This window comes from Ambystoma mexicanum, chromosome 3q, assembly GCF_040938575.1.
Source record: "Ambystoma mexicanum isolate Mex_15411 chromosome 3q, UKY_AmexF1_1, whole genome shotgun sequence".
In the NCBI taxonomy this organism is placed as follows: Eukaryota; Metazoa; Chordata; class Amphibia; order Caudata; family Ambystomatidae; genus Ambystoma; species Ambystoma mexicanum.
This window is the reverse complement of record NC_090926.1, coordinates 1,287,058,865-1,287,073,227: the sequence shown is the minus strand read 5'-3', so window position 1 is coordinate 1,287,073,227 and position 14,363 is coordinate 1,287,058,865.

The following is a 14,363-nucleotide window of genomic DNA, read 5'->3' as shown; positions in this document are numbered from 1 at the left end:
TTTTCTCCCCTCGCAGGATTCTCAAACTTAGGTGGCCCGGTACCTAATACGCTCTACTGTTTGTTTGCTCTAATTGTGGTAACTTGTGCTTGCCGCTCACTTCCTGTCTGCGTGCTCTCGTTTCATCTGTCTCCCCCCCTCCCTCCTACTCCATGGTGCTCTCTGTCTCGCCTATCTTCTCTAACTGCTTCTCCATTGACTATCCTGCTCTCCTCACTAAATCTGGTAGGAAAAAGTTTTAAAAAGGACATCCTGGTCTCCAACACAGGCCTCCCTATCGCTGACACCTACACTAGTGCCTGCTCTAAGGAAACTCTCACTGACATCCTCTTTTTCGTGCCTTCGCCTGACCTATGGACCCTTCATATGGTCTCTGTGCCCTCTCCTTTCTCCTCCTCTCCCATTAATGGTGGCACCCGTTGGGATGTCCTCTTGGCCCCCTTCCGCTCCTCTAAGGCCATCATTAATGTCTACGCTAATGGGACCATCTTGGTCCAAGGCCCTCAGGCCAACCTTCTCCTCTTTGATAGACGCTTCCCACACCTCATCAACTTCCTCTCCTCTCCTGCTGTCCCCCCTCCTCTATCCTTGGCTACCTTGCCTCTACCCTCCCTCCCTGCCCCCTCTCGTGCTCCTTCTTCACCTCCTTCTTCAACACCTCCGCAGGGCGTACCTCTGATCTGTACCCCTCCCCGGAAGTTCTTCAAGGATGGCAGCCTTCTCCACATTGCCACTCTAAACACTCGCTCTGCCATCAAGCACTCCTCCGATATCTGTCACCTTCTTGAGGAACTGGACCTCGACCTCCTCTGTCTCACTGAGACTTGGTTCACAGCCTGCTCTGCCACTAGCTTTGACACAGTCCTACCTGACGGTTACAAGATCCTCTCCATGCCCAGGCCTAACCGTGCAGGAGGTGGTGTTGCCCTTATCTTCCCTGAGTGGATTCCTGCCACTGTCACTCCTACGCAGACCTACTCCTCTTTTGAATGTCTTGTCTGCTGACTCTCTCTCTCCTAGCCATTCCCTTGCCGTGGCTACTATCTATCGGCCACCTGGTCAAATTTCCTCCTTCCTCTCTGAGTGGGCTGACCTCTCCTCCTCACTCCTGTCCTCAATCACTCAACTCCTCTTTCTTGGCGACTTCAACATCCACCTTGATGCCTCCAGTCCCTCCACTGCTCTCTTTCGTGACCTCTGCAACTCTCTCTCACTCTCTATTCTCCCGTCTGGGCCTACTCACTCTGCTGGGCACACTCTTGATGCTCTGATCTCTTCTGACCTTCCCCTCTCCGTCCCTCTCTCCACTCCTCTCTCCTGGAGTGATCACTTTCTCCTATCCTCCCACCTCACCCTCCCTACCCCACAGGCAAAGCCACCCTCTTCACTGCCACCCACCTTCTCGGTCATCCGACCCATGAAGCGTGTGTCAGTTGAGGCTTTCGCTGCTACCTTCTCGCCCCCCCCCCCGCCCCTTCGGCTGACTCCCACCCTGATTCAGCCCTCTCCATGCTCCACTCTGCTATATCTGCTACTCTTGATATCCTTGCCCCCGTCAGGAGAATCCGCCTGAAGCCCAAAGCCAAATGTAACTCCTGGTATGACTCCGATCTCGCCACCCTAAAACGCAAGTGCCGGGTTGCAGAGAGGAAATGGCGTGCTTCATGTTCATCCTCTGACAAACTGGCCTGCCGCCTGCTCCAAAGGCAGTATCGGCTCTCCGTTCTCACCAAGAAGAGAGCCCTTATCCAAGCCTGCATCTCTGCGGCATCTAACAACTCCGCCGAACTCTTTAAAATCTGCAAGGAGCTGGCCAACCCTGTTGCAGTCTCTACCTCTCCTGTCCCCTCCCAGGCCCTCTGCACTGCAATGGCCTCTCACTTCATCTCTAAAACTCAGGACATCCTGTCCTCGCTCTCCTCCTTTCACCTCCCTCCCTCCCTTCCCGGCTCTTCCTCTGGCCCTTCTGCAGTCACCCCTCCTGCCTCTTTCTCTGCCTTTCCACTTTTCTCTGTTGACGAGGTTTCCAGACAAGTCGGAACTATGAAAGTCTCGTCTAAACAGGTTCACCCCTGTTCCTCCAAAACTATCAAGGACCACATCGACTCCCTGGCTCCTGCCCTGGCTGACTTTTGCAACCACTCCTTCGCCTCTGGAGTCTTCCCTTCCCCCCTCAAGCACTCCCTTGTGCACCCTCTACTCAAGAAACCCTCTTCCGACCCCTCCTGCCCGGCTAACTATCGCCCTATCTCCATCACTCCCTTCCTGGGAAAGCTCCTGGAGAAACTGGCCATCTCCCAGCTAAACATCCATGCTGAATCTGTTGGTAGTCTTCATGACCATCAATCTGGTTTCAGAGCTGCCAGAAGCACGGAAACTGCTCTCCTGAACATCCGTGAAGACCTGCTCTTGAACCTCGATTCCAACACTCCGTGTGTTCTCATTCTGCTCGATCTCTCCTCTGCCTTTGACACTGTCAACCATGCCATCCTGCTCAACCGTCTCTGTGAAAACCTGGGTATCACTGGTCAGGCTCTGGCGTGGCTGACCTCTTTCCTTTCAAATCGACCCTCCCAGGTCCAACTGGGGTCCTTCCTCTCCGACATCTTTTTCTCCTCCTGTGGTGTCCCCCAGGGATCAAATCTCTCTCCCTGGCTGTTCAACCAGTATATGGCACTCCTTGCCCACCGCATCGCCGCTCTCTGCCCTAATTTCCAGTGCTATGCGGACGATACCCAGCTCATTTTCAGGCTACCCTCAGCCTCCCCCTCTCCTTCCCTCATCTCTGACTGTCTGTCTGCTATCCAGGAATGGTGTGCCGCAAATGACCTCTGCCTTAATGCCAGTAAGACTGAGATCCTACTCATCGGTACACCCACTCCCTCCTTCCCTGCAGCTCTCTGGCCTGCCTCCCTTGGCCCCCTCCCTGCTCCTACCTGCAATGCAAAAAACCTTGGGGTCATCTTCGACTCCACACTCTCCTTCTCTCCTCATATTTCTGACGTCGCTAAGAAGTCACACTACCAGCTGCACCTCCTCAGAGGTATTCTTCCCTTCCTCTCCTTCCCCCAGAAGCTCACTGTCTCCCGAGCCCTGGTTCTCTCGAAGCTGGATTACTGTAACAGCCTCTACCTTAATCTGCCTGCCTCCACTCTCCGCCCTCTGCAACTCATACAGAACAGAACTGCGAGACTTGTCCTTGGCCTCAAGCCCAGGGACCGTATCTCTCCAGGACTGAAATCTCTACACTGGCTCCCAGTGGCTGCGAGGATAAAGTTCAAAACCCTCTGCATTGCCCACAAGGCCTTCTGGGGCCTTGGTCCTATATACCTTCAACTCTCTCTTCCCAAATATCTTCCTTCCCAAGCCCTTCGCTCATCCGCCTCCAACTCCCTCAGGGTCAGCCGCTTCTCGAAGCAACGAGCTGGGGGTAGATCTCTCTCCGCGGCAGAGGCCTCCCTCTGGAACAGCCTTCCTGCCTCCCTGAAACTTGAGGAGAACCATCTCCGGTTCCGGAAGCACCTCAAAACCTTCCTCTTTGCCTCTGCTTTCTCTCTCCCTCTCCCCTGCTGAACAGCCAATTATTCCTCACTGATACTGCACTGATTCTGCAACTGGACCACTCTTAACGGCCTCGGTCCTGGGCCCAGCCACTCTCCACTTGCACTGATGCCCTGGAACCCCTCTGCACTGCGGGACTGTCTCTGTATCCCTACAGCCCCCCCCCTTTTCCAGCACTTGTTCTGCACTTACCTTGCACTTGCCACCAGTTGGCACTATTTATTTATTACTTTACGCCACTTACCTTTACTGCACTTCCCCCCCCACCCCTTCCCCTTGCACTTTTCCCCCTCCCCCACCCTTGCACTTGCGCGATCTGAATGACACCTGGCCTAGTAGGATCGTTGTTTGTTTCCCCTTGTTTCCTCCCCTCCCTGCCTCGTCGCGCCTTGAAACACCTGTGTATAGGCGCGTTACAAATGCCATATCATATCATATCATATCTTTAGGCACAGCAGTCACATGCCGGCTGAAGATTACAGGCGCCTTGTGGCTACGCTTCCTTTACAATTAATGGGGTCATGCAAATATAGTTTAGTCACACCAGGCACATGGCGGCACGTGATTACAATAGCCTCGAGGCTTCATTGCAGGGTTGGATCATTCTGATGTTGCTTCATATCATTTGTAATAAACTTAGTAACCAAAATAGTTGAGTCAAAGCTCCGGCCTTTTTGTGTTTGTCAGTATCTGTGAATTCTCTGCCCTGCCGCGGCATTTTCATAAAGGCAAGCTGCAGCTTTGTTGCTGGAACACTGCTTTCTGCACACCAGGGAGAATGGTAGAATCCAGTGCCCCAGCATTTTGCATGCGTTTGCCTGTGTTTTTTTTGTTACCCTGGAATTAGATCTTCACTTTTCATTTTGTTATACATTATAAACTATATATTCAGAGGCCCTGTAACTCAGCTGTTTAAAAAAAAACATAACACAGCTTTTGGATTAATATGGTCACAATGCTTGTGGGTCAGGACATGCCCGGGCATGCCCTCCGATATAGTTTTGATATCAAAACATTTTTCAATTTTGATATAAAAAAATTTGATAAAAAAATTTGATATAAAAAACTTTGAATTTTGATGTAAAAATATCCAATCTAGTTTTGATATAGAAAATGTGATCTCAATTTATTTTTTACATTTTGATATACAACATCGATATAATATTGATATCAATTTTTTATTATTTTGCTATAAAAATTCCATATAATTTAGATATCAATTTAAGTAAATGTTGATATAAAAATGTGTTTAAACATTTTTATATAAAAATAGCTTTTAATTTTGATATAAAAACAAACATTTGATATCTTTTAAAAATTTTGATATCAGAACTTTTCTTCTTTCTTTTTAATTTTCATATAAAAAATGGGATATTTTTTACATTTTGATATAGAAAAAATCTGATATTCTTTTGATATAAAAAGAAATCTGATATAAAAAATGATTGATATAAAAAAATGTTGAAATCAAATTATTTTAAAATGTGTATGTAGATATTTTATTTTTGATATCAACCATTTTTGATATCAAACCAAATTTTTTGATAGCACATTTTTTTATTTGTTTTTTTATATAAATAGAAATAATATAACATTTATATAAAATAATTCAAAGGCTTATCAAATGGCAGCTTTATATAACATCATGACGTCATACCATCAAGGCCACAACCCACTCCCGTGTCATCAAAGCGTCACCAACACCTCACACTCGGCGGCTAACTCCTCACAACTCACAATGCCCTTGATCAAGCAAAAGCACACACACGCTCTCCAATATTAAAAACATTTTAATATAAACTTTCTATTAAAATCATTTTAATATAAACTTTATATCAAACTGATATAAATGATTCCCTTTTCATATCAAAACATATCAAAACACACCGTCTAAAAATACACATTTGACAGCATTTTGATATCTTTTTGATATAAAAAATGTTTGATATTAAAATTCATGTCAAAAGCCTATCAAAAGGGGGTGGGACTAAAGACAGAAAGGGGGCGTTCCCACCTGTCAAAATTTACTAGAAGAGGAAAGGGGGCCCCATCTACTACTTACGGCTTACATACTGTGTCAGTGTAAAGTCATGCACATTAATGGACTATTAATACATGGCTGAGGAGGCCATGGCAGGGACGTCATTTCACCAAAATGCCAGGGGTAGCGGAAGTGACGACACGCGACCCTTGACCTCTAATGACATCACAGGAAATTATGTCATTTGACCCCACCCCGAAGTGACATCACGGGAAGCGATGGAACACATCCTTTTACCCCTTGATCAAACAGGAAGTGGCATCACATAGCATTGTTCCTAAGTACACTACTAAAATATATGGTTACGATATCAATATAATGTGATATACATTACATACAAGAATGGATCACCATATTTATGGTTAATAACCGTGTGTATAGGCCCATATTACCAAATTACTGTGAATGCAAGCAGACGCCCAAGGCCAAATGATAATGTGTTATTATATAGTACTTACGCTTAACTGCTACATATAGAACAAATATACATACAATATCACCCAACATGTGTTGGTACTCATTGAGCGACCTCAGAAGAATGAAAGGCTGAGTTGAGGTGTTTAAGAACAGACTAACTCCCCCCCTGAAGTATGCCTGAAACAAACCTTTAACGAGTCTAGCAATTATTGTATAGAATTCCAGAAAGACTCAATATTTGTTATTCCTGTTCTTTATTATTTAGGGTCACTGCTTAAAGTTTTACACTTTTGGAACTGCATGTTTTTTAAAGAGGCTTGAGCAAGAAAGCCAGCGACTCCTGAGACAAAGAGCCACATTCCACTGGCCACAGCCCAGGAGCTTACATTTAAAAGACATTTTTTTAAGAGGTTGCAAGGCAGACCACTAGGGTAGCAAGGGAGACCTCGGTGGTCGCAGTTACAACCCCTGGTGACCCCCAATTGACATCCCTGGGCCATTGAATCTAGGGGGGTAGGTGTTGAATTCTCACTGATTTAGGTAGACATTCGTCCAGTGTATGTCTATATATGGAAAGCTGTATACCTTGTGAGGTAAAGCTCAGCTCTCCATGAACAGAGTTTTCAGAGGTGGTTGTTTTGCACGGGTCAGGAAGGGTCACTTTCCTGGCTGTGGTTTTCAAGCCCACTCCTCGCCCAGGCAGGTGCGCCCTGTCCAGCAAGTCCAAGATAATCTCCAGACCCCTGCCATTTTTCCTCAGGGTGGCAGAGGGAGGTAGTCCAGGGCCGGGTAAAACAGAGAATTTGAGAGACAAAGATACCATAGAGGTAAGAACCCTAGTCGTTCAAGAGAATTCTTTCTAGTGAAAGATAGGGGCCATGATGCTACTGTCCTGTCCAATAAATGCTGTCCTGGTTCACCAAGAGACTCTACACCTCCTAACTAAGGGAGCCATCAGACGGGTTCCAAGAATAATCAGGGTTTTGTGAGCACCATTTTCCTAGTCAAGAAGAAATTGGAGGAGGGGGCTCGGCCTGTGATCAGCCTCAGGGAGGGCAATCTGTGGGGAACACCTTTCTTCCAAGAGACTGGGCGCCCATATGGGTGCTCAATGATGCGTATCTGGCCATTCCTTGTCACCCTCCATCAGAACTGCCTGCAGTTTCTCTTGGGCAACAAGAAGTGGGTGTTTGTCATTCTGAGACTGTAGTCTGCCCCTCTGTGCTGATGGGGTTTTGGCTGTTTATTGATCTAGACCACATTCCCTTAATGTCTCAATCCAGTGCCACGGCAGCCACTCATATGGAAACCCATTATCTCCATACTAGTCGCAATCCAGTGCAAAGGCATCCCCTCATAGGGAAACCCATGATCGCCATCCTTGTCTCAATCCAGTGCCACGGCAGCCCCTCATAGGGAAACCCAGGATCTCCATCCTAGTCTCAATCCAGTGCCACGGCAGCCGCTCATAGGGAAACCCGTGATCTCCATCCTTGTCTCAATAGAGTGCCACGGCAGCCCCTCATAGGGAAACCCGTGATCTCCATCCTAGTCTCAATCCAGTGCCACGGCAGCCCCTCATAGGGAAACCCGTGATCTCCATCCTAGTCTCATTCCAGTGCCACGGCAGCCCCTCATAGGGAAACCCGTGATCTCCATCCTAGTTTCAATCCAGCGCCACGGCAGCCCCCCATAGGGAAACCAGTGATCTCCATCCTTGTCTCAATCCAGCGCCACTGCAGCCCCTCATAGGGAAACCTGTGATCTCCATCCTAGTCTCAATCCAGCGCCACTGCAGCCCCTCATAGGGAAACCCGTGATCTCCATCCTAGTCTCAATCCAGCGCCACTGCAGCCCCTCATAGGGAAACCCGTGATCTCCATCCTAGTCTCAATCCAGTGCCACGGCAGCCCCTCATAGGGAAACCTGTGATCTCCATCCTAGTCTCAATCCAGTGCCATGGCAGCCCCTCATAGGGAAACCCAGTGATCTCCATTCTTGTCTCAATCCAGTGCCACGGCAGCCCCTCATAGGGAAACCCGTGATCTCCATCCTAGTCTCAATCCAGTGCCAGGGCAGCGCCTCATAGGGAAACCCGTGATCTCCATCCTAGTCTCAATCCAGTGCCACGGCAGCACCTCATAGGGAAATCCCATGATCTCCATCCTAGTCTCAATCCAGTGCCACGGCAGCCCCTCATAGGGAAACCCGTGATCTCCATCCTAGTCTCAATCCAGTGCCACGGCAGCACCTCATAGGGAAACCTGTGATCTCCATCCCTGTCTCGATCCAGTGCCACGGCAGCCCTTCATAGGGAAACCCGTGATCTCCACCCTAGTCTCAATCCAGTGAAAAGGCAGTCCCTCATAGGGAAACCCATGATCTCCATCCTAGTCTCAATCCAGTGCCACGGCAGCCCCTCATATGGGAACCCATGAACTCCATCCTAGTCTCAAACCAGTGCCATCCTAGCACGTGAGTTCTGTTTCATGTAGATCGGTTCCAGATCATAGACTCTCTGGGTTTCCAGATAGACTCCTTGCAAGCCTCACTTCAGCTTGCCTTATCCAAGATCAGGTAGATCAAGAAGGGGATCAGAATGGATCTCGGGCCCAAGTGATCTATTTGAGGACAATAGCTGTAATTGTGGCTCTGCTGTCTGAATCGATTTGGGTGATTTTTCAGCCCTGCTTCTTTGTTACTTCCTTCAGAAGCTTTACTCCACAGGAAGGTCCTGGGTCAAGCGGGCAAGATTATTCTTTTCCTAGAGGACAGGATGGAGCTTCAGTGCTGATTGGAAGCATGCAAGCCTGGAATTGCAAGGCAATGTGGACCCTCTGACCCTCGCCAACCAAAGCCAACTTGGCACCGCCCTCTCTATCCAGAAACTGTTGTAACATTTCCATAGACAGCCTCCAGCCACTCATTGGCAACATCCTTAATGAAGCTAACTTCAGCAACCTGGACACGCCCAACCTCGTAGACCTATACAATAATACGCTCGAATCTCCTCTTGATCTGGCAGACCCTCTTAAACTCAGGAAAGCCAAACCTCTGGCTCACCTCAACAAATGGTTCACTCCGGAATTATAAAGTCTCAGAAATACAAAAGGGTCAGCGGAATCTACCTGGCGAAAATTCCCATCCATCATCAACAAAACTGCATTTATGTCAGCGTCTGCTACCTACAAAGCAGCCATCCTCGCAGCCAAAAAAGAACCCTACAACTCCAGAATCCTGAATGCAAAATCCAGCTCTAAAGAACTCCTCAGCATCCTAAAAGAGCTCGAATCCCCCGCACCGCCTACACAAAACTGCATCAAAGATGCAGAATGGGGTACCAAAATTCAGCAAGCCCTCGCAGATAAAATCACCACGCTCCAAAATAAAATCAGTGCTAAAAAGGCAAGCCTCACCAGCAGAACCCAACAAGCCTCTGACCCAGAGAAAACCCGCCATTCGTGCACTCCATTCAGTTTCTCTCAAGTCACCCCTAAGGAAGCTGAGGACATTATAAAAAGTTTGAAACCATCTCACTGCTAAAGCGGCATCTGCCCTGCTACCATGATTAAAGAAGGCGCTAAAGACCTCACCCCCTTCATCACTGCGCTAATTAACTCCTCATTTGCCACCAATCAAGTACCCAACGACCTTAAGGAAGCATGGGTCATGCCCCTACTAAAAAGAACAACCTTGATCCTAATGTCCCCACCAACTACAAGCCTATCACCACCACCTATCACTATTCCTGCTTAAAATTCTGGATCAGGTGGGCTATCTGCAAATACAGAAGCACCTAGAGGAGAATGAACTCTTTGGATTTAGACAGTCAGGTTTCAGACCCAGACATGGAACTGAGACAGCCCTCTTAGATCTAAAGATCCAAATGGACGAGGCAAAAGACAATGGTAAGTTAGTAATCCTCCTACTCCTAGACTTATCCGTGCCTTCAACCTTGCCGACCATCAAATCCTTACCAAACACCTTACCACAGCAGCAGCATTTTCCACTAACGCATCCGATTGAGTCAAATCCTTCCTATCTAACCACGAGTCTTCTCCCCGTCAGCCTCTGCTGACCCTACACCGATACTCTGCGGCGTCCCACAGGGTTCCTGTGTGTCGCGCACCCTCTACAATATCTTTACAAAGCTACTCTTCGACCACCTGGATAACTTGGGTGTCATCTACACTAACTATGCAGATGACACTCATGTCCTCACCCCCCTCTCTGGTTGCTACGACCACGGCTCCAAATTACTAAACACCCTCTACCTTGAGATCCAGGCCTGGATGGCTACCAACAGTCTCTGCCTCAATGACGATAAAACGGAGTTGATGATCGTGGGTACCCAGGCTCGCCTCAATAAACTCAACTCCAGTTACTCATCTTTTGTCATTGACGGCAACATTATCAATGTATCCAAAGAAATAAAAACACTAGGAGTCTACCTAGACTCAACTCTTTCACTCAAAAAACAGGTAAATAGCGTTGCATCATCCACAGCCTATACCAACAAATTGATCTATAGCTGTAAAGCTTACCTGTCCACAAGCAGCTGCCTAATGTTGGCTAGAGCACCTCCTCTATCCAAACTAGACTACTGTAACACTCTCTTCCTGGGCTCTTCCGAACACACCCTAAATAAACTCCAGGTACTTCAGAATAACTCTCTGAGAGTAGCCCTCAGCCTCCCCAGATCCTGCCACATCTCCACACACAGACAGAACGCCAACTGGCTATCCATGCAGGATAGAATCACACTGCGCACACTGGCCATCACTCACAAATGCCTCACAAACCCAGCCCTGAAATACCTGGCGGACAAATTTTGCAAACACCAACCTACACACATTACCAGATCTTCTCATTCCCACAACCTGGTGGTACCGAGATTCAATCTAAAACCAGCTGGAGGAGCTAACTTCCCAGTACAAGCTGCAAAACGTTGGAATTCCACCCCATCCCCCTCAGACAACAACCCTCCTTCCTCACCTTTAAAGCCAATATAAAAAATTGGCTGAGCAACAAGCCTCCCCATTAAGATGCCTCTACCATGTAAATCTAATACTGGCTAATTATGAACTCGTGAATCCTGTATCTGTCATGTTAGTTTATACCACTACATAATCTCTGTCCTGACCCACATGTAACCAGGGTCCAGTATTGTTTATATTGCACTGGATTGTAATGTACCTGTACTCTCTGTATGTAACTACTAAGTTTCTCAAGCGCACAGTTACCTCAGGGTTTGGCGCGCGATACAAATATTAAACAAATACACATACAAAATACAAACGTTTGCTACGCCTACCATGTCGTTATATTTTTATTTTTTATTTTTTACATTTGTAGAGCGCACTGCAGCCAAAAGGCGTCGAGGCACTATTACATGAAAGTGTACGTAGGCAAGATTGTGATTGCATAGAGAACATGAGGTACTTGGTTACATATAGGTGCTGGGTTACATGTGCCGTTGGCATACAAGCAGAAGTCAAAACAAGTGGGTGAAACAAACAGCCTAGTTTTGATGGCTTTGCGGAAGGCTAGGTGAGAGTCAATCCTCCGAAGGTGCGTAGGTAAGGTGTTCCAGCCTGAGGCTGCTATAGCTGGGAAGCTGGTGCCACCTGCGCGTACTCTGCTGGTCTTAGGACCTCATCACAAGTTGGGCTGTATCCCGGCTGTAATACAGCCTGACTGTAATAGCCCTAGCAACGACCGGTGCAGCGGTATTACTGCCGGATCACGGGTTGGGTGTTAACGGTAAATCCCCATTCCCCATTGGGTCCATTGGATCCAATGGGGCATTTCAGTGCTAATTATGCAGACTAATACAGTCGGCTGTAATGCAGGCGAAAACAGGGGATTTTCACCTCCAGAGAAAGGCTGGAGATAAAACAGCCCATTTAGCGCCCAACTCGTGATAGGACAAGCCCTTAAATGCGGCGGTAATACCATTACCACTGCATTTAAGGGCTACAGCCCAACTCGTTATGAGGCCCTTACGGATGGAAATCAGGTTGGTGTAGGCAGTTCTGGAGGGCCTAGAAGAAGTCGGCCTGGATATTCTTTGGGCAAGGTATGGAGGAGCAAGGTCATGGAGGCATTTATGGGTGAGGGAAAGGATTTTAAAGATGATTCTCTGCCTGATGGGCAGCCAGTGGACCTGCCTTCTAAGATCAGAAATGTGGTCCTTCTTGGAGAATCCTGTGGCAGCCTTAAGGGCGTTGTTATGAGTGAGTTGGAGCTTAGCGATGTTTTTGCTGGATGTCCCACCAAGGAGAGCATTGCAATAATCCAACGTAGACCCTATCATGGCCCTGGCGATGGTGAGGCCATTTGGAGAGGATAAGAAGGGCCTTGCTGCATTAATCAATTTGGAATAGTATGCCAAGGATGAGGCTATGGCATTGACTTGCCTGTCCATAGTGAGATTGGAGCCGAGGTAGACTCCTAGGGTCTTGACTGATTGGGACACAGCAATGGGTATATTGTCGATAGTAAAGGAACAGTATTGTTTGTCGAGGTTACCCAGAATGGTCGGTGACCCAATTAGTAGGAGCTCGGTCTTATCACTATTAAGGCATAGCCAATTTACTGCCATCCAGGCTTGGATGGTGGAGTAAATGGAGTTGAGGGTGTTGCTGTCCGAGTCATAATCACCTGTAAGCGGGATGAGCACTTGGGTGTCATCAGCATAGTTGGTGTATGAGATGCCCAAGGCATCAAGAAGATTGAAGAGAGGCCGGGTGAACAGGTTATAGAGGGTAGGCGCTATGCAGGAGTCCTGGGGCACCCCACATTTGATGTGACTAGGAGAGGCGCTTGCTGAGTCGGGGAAGACTTTCATGGCCCTTTCCTCTAGGAAAGAGGTGATCCATGCGCATGCCTTGGGGGAGACGTTGGCTGCTATTGAAAGTTGGTGGCATAGAGTGTAATGATCCACGAGGTCGAAAGCAGCTGATAGATCAAGGAGCAACAGGAGCGCTAGTTTGCCAGCATCTCGAATGTCGTCCAATTTGATTTTTCAAGTCGAGGAGAGCCGTTTCAGTCCTATGTTGTGGTCTAAATCCAGACTGCCGAAGGCCCAAAAGGCGGTGGTCCTCAAGGAATTTTTGGACTTGTTGGAAAGCCGCTTTGTCCAGGATTTTCAGTAGAAAGTAGAAAGTAGTTCCCTGGTACCGATGGGTCAAGGGAGGGTTCCTTGAGGAGCGGGCGAACCCAGGCTTCCTTAAGATTAGTCGGAACATGGCCAGACTGGAAGGATGCATTTATAAAAGCCGTAAGGAAGGGGGCAAGAGTAGGGCTACAGTCTTTGACGAGCTGAGAAGAACAAACGTCGCCCTTGCAGTTCGAGGGTTTGAAGGTTTTTAGGAGCGTGATGACCTCAGATTCAGTGATGTCCTTAAAGTCGAATAGCGGGGAGGAGTTGATTTTAGTCTTTGTGCTTATGTTATTATTCTGGTTGGCAATTAGGAGGGTCAAGGCTTTTTGGTGTGCCGGGATTTTGGTTTGCAGGGTGTTTAATTTGTTAAGCATGGCGGATTGGATGTCGTTGCACCATTTTTCATCTTTCCGGATAGTGGAATGTGGGGTGGATGGAGTTTCAAGTTCCCTGAAAATGGTGAAGATTTCTGTTGTTCTAGATTTAGCGTTGGCAATCCTGGTGTTGAAGGAGTTGGCTTTGGCGAGGATAATGGCTGATTTGTAGCCTTTAGAGATGGTCTTAAAGGCAGATTTGGTGGCATCATTGGGTTTATTTCTCCAGGCTGAGAGGGCAGCTCGCTTCTTGGCACGAAGCTCGAGAAGCTCTTGGGAGAACCATGCGTTTGTGTGCTTGGCTTTCTTCGCTTTTCTGAGAGCGAGGAGAGCGATGGCATCAACTGCATGGGTGATTGGCAGTTTGAAAGCGCTAGCAAGAGTGTCAGGGTCCTTCGAGATGGGGGCCTGGAGAGCTGGCACCTCAAGGAGGGGCGTGATCCTTTCTACTGTTAGTTGGCGGGTGCTTCTGGCGAGAGCTACGGGAAGGGGGATGGTGGGCTTCGTAGGCCCTTTAGAGGTGTTTAGGTCAAATTGAATGTAGTGGTTGTCTGACCATGGGACGGGTGAGTTTTCAGTCATTTGCATTATAGACTTGGGCGTCAGTCTTCTGGGGTATGTAGTGTGCTGTGGTACCCTGGCCTCAGAGGGAGAGGTAGACGCCCCATAAACTGTTTAGAGTTGACTGTGGGTTTACTTGCTCTCAAGGGTTTGGCCAAAGATTGGGTGAACTGGTGTGAACCCTTGAGAAAGGACAAGGCCTCGGAAGCCCAGTATATCCACACTTGTACATTGCTGGAGTTAG